The sequence below is a fragment of the Hordeum vulgare genome, chromosome 2H (genome assembly GCF_904849725.1).
Source record: "Hordeum vulgare subsp. vulgare chromosome 2H, MorexV3_pseudomolecules_assembly, whole genome shotgun sequence".
Classification (NCBI taxonomy): domain Eukaryota; kingdom Viridiplantae; phylum Streptophyta; class Magnoliopsida; order Poales; family Poaceae; genus Hordeum; species Hordeum vulgare.
Window position 1 is genome coordinate 454,109,241 of NC_058519.1, and position 3,364 is coordinate 454,112,604.

Sequence of the window (3,364 nt, forward strand, 5' to 3'; positions counted from 1 at the left end):
TGTATTGAAGATCCAAGAGAAAGAAGAAGCCATCTAGCTACTAACTACGGACCCGTAGGTCTGAAGTGGACTACTCACGAGTCATTGGAGAGGCGGTGATGTTGATGTAGAAGCCCTCCCACTCCAAAGTCCCCTCCGGCAGGGCACCGGGAAGGGTCTCCAGATGAGATCTCGCGGAAACGGAAGCTTGCGGCGGCGGAAAAGTATTTTTGTGGATGCCTTGATTTTTTTATGGATTTTAGGGAATATATAGGCGAAAGAGCTAGGGCAGGGGGGCGCCACGGAGGCCACAAGCCTCGTAGCCGCCCCCCTCGTGGCGGCTACAGGGCTTGTGGGCCCCGTGTAGCTCTCCTGCCTTGGCCCTCAAGTCCCCTGATCTTCTTCTGTTCTCGAAAAAATTATTTCGGGGATTTTATTCCGTTTGGACTCCGTTCCAAAATCAGATCTGAAAAGAGTCAAAAACACAGAAAAACAGGAACTGGCACTTGGCACTGAATTAATAAGTTAGTCCCAAAAAAGATATAAAAGGTACATAAAACATCCAAAGTTGACAAGATAACAGCATGAAACCATCAAAAATTATAGATATGTTTGAGACGTATCAGTATACAACTCTGTCAGTAATACCCTGTTACTATTGGGGATAACATTCCGGTAGCCGCCGGTGGACGAGAGCCTTGCCTATTGGTCCGCCTCGTTTCAACGAGCAGGAAAATGGTTCTATTCGTCCCCCGCCCTTGGTACTGCTGTTGTTCCAACATAACTGACAGGCTATCCTCTGACATGTCTTGCTACCAAGACCATGTAATATGTCATCCCTTTACCTACTCTCGGCCCACATAGTCGACCCATAACTCAAGTTCCACAGGATTGGAACCTGACTCTATTGTACATCTTTGACTCCAAGGTATCCCTTACACTTGCCTTCGTATGAAATTCTCGAGCCACCGTTCAATGGAACGATCACTCTTCGGTCCGGATATTATTCAACATGCCGAAGATCAAGTCCGCATTATTCATGAGAATCTAAAGGCTGCCCAGTCTCGTCAGAAGAGTCAGTATGACCGTCATCATCAAGATATGGTCTATCAACCTGGCAAAAAGGCTTATCTTCGTGTCACACCAATGAGAGGTGCACACCGTTTCGGGATCAAGGGCAAGTTGGCTCCTCGCTATATTGGTCCTTTCACTGTTCTCGAAAGGCGTTGAAGAGTGGCTTATCAATTGGAAGTGTCGGCGAACCTTTCTCAGGTTCACGATGTCTTCCATGTTTCTCAACTCCGTCGCTGCTTCAAGGATCCTATTCGAGCAGTGGACCAAGCTGAACATAAAACTCGTTGCAAAGTCACCAAGTTCCTTAAAGTGTAGTGGTCAAATCAATCTGAAGATGAAGCCACTTCGGAACGCGAGGATCATCTTCGTGATGAATACCCCGGGCTCTTTCCTTCTACCTCTTAATTCTCGGGACGAGAATTCTTGTTAGTAGGGGAGAATTGTGACATCCTCGAGTTTTGCTACAATGATGATTGTAATTAAGCGACAGTGATCCCGCGCTAATGATGCCACGTCACCGTGGATTATATCAATGTTCTCCTGTTGGTTGAAAACGAATCAAAATTCGAAGCTTTAAGATTAAGTCAAACGAGAAAAGATTTTGGTTGTTGAAATGAAAATGTCACGGGAGTTATGAAAATTCTCTAACGAATTATAGAGGTGAATCGGGCGCTTTTGAAATTATTGGTAATCCCAATATATTTAAAAGTGGAGCTTTAAATCAAATAAATAAAAGAAATATAGTAAATGAAAATAAATAAATAAAAGAAAGAATTAAAAGTATATATAATAAATTGTAAAAGAAAGTAAATAAAATAGAATAATAAAAATAAATAATAATAAGAAATAAAAAAAAGACCCCGTGGCTAACTCGGCCAAAAGTGGCCCAGCCAGCCTCCCCATCGGCCCACCCCTCCGTGGGGTATAAAGCCCCAAGAGGGGCAACCCTAGCCAGCGAGGCCACCTCCCCTCGCTCCCCCTGCCGCCGCCAGCTCCCACCCGCAAGACCCCCCTCCCTCTCCTCTCGGCCTCACCTACCCCACCAACCCCCGCACGAGAGAAACCTCTCTCTCTCTCAGTACCTCACATTTCCCCACGACCCCTCCCTCGCCCCAAACCCACGCACCGACACCTCCCCTCGGCCTCACCCTCTCCCCACCTAATCCCCACGAGAGGAGCCTCCCATCTCGCCACCCAGATCGGCAGGGACCCCTACCGAGCCCCCCTGCTACCCACCACGAGACCCCTCTCCCTCCCGAGCCTCCTTCTCCCCCCAGATCTCCCCCACCGACAGCCCTCCCCTGCAGCCCCGAGCGCCTCCCACCTCGTCTCCCAGGCCGAGCCCCGCGAGACCCCCTGCTAGCCCCGGGAGCCACAGCCCCGTCGGCCCCAGGAGCCCCTCCGGCGACGCTCACATCCCCGAGGGCCCCTCCTCACCGGGGCCCCTCTCGGCGACCCTCCGGCCGGCTCCCCTCGCCAGCACGACCTCACCGGAACTGCGTCACCACCGTCACCGCCTCGTCCTCCTCCTCGCCATCTCCTCCGCCTCCCGAGAACTCCGGCTTCACCGGGCCCTCTCATCAACGTCGGTGAGCCCCTCTTCGGGCTCCTCCCACTGTCTCCTTCCTCGCGTCGTCCCAGTTCCGTTTCGGCAAACGGCGCTCCGTTCCGACGCCGTTAGGATCGATTAGGTGATGTTGGAGATGTATCTCTCTCTGTGTGATGTTGCGTCTGTGTTAACAAAGAGGTTGGAGTTGTGAGATGAGAAAGAGAAATAAAAATAAATGATGTATTGCGTTTGTATGTATGTATAAAATTAGAAATAAAAATAAATGATGTATAAATATAAATATAAAAATATGTTTTATTAAATAAATAAATAGATGTATTAATTAATTAATTAGTTAAATAATTATTTGGGTAATTTGAATAATTAGAGTATGACACGTGTGTCCCCCACTAAATTAATCTCATTAATTACTATTTAATCTTAATTAAAAACTTGTGTCTATGACGTTCCGGACCCACTGGTCAGTTGACCAGTCAAGTGTTAATTAAATCTGTTTTTAATTCCTAATTATTGAATAAAACTTTAAAAATTAATATAAAATAATCCCTAACATTCGTTTCTCACGCGTCCCTAGCATAGCAAACGTGGAACATTTCCATCGTTTCCAGTCTGACCAGTAGTAGCCCGAGACCCGGAAAATATCGTGAGATATTCTTCCGACCCGTCTATGACGGATGTTACTCTGTTAGCTCATGTCTAGCCTGCATCTTTCCATGTCATGCATCGTGTCGCATCTGTTGC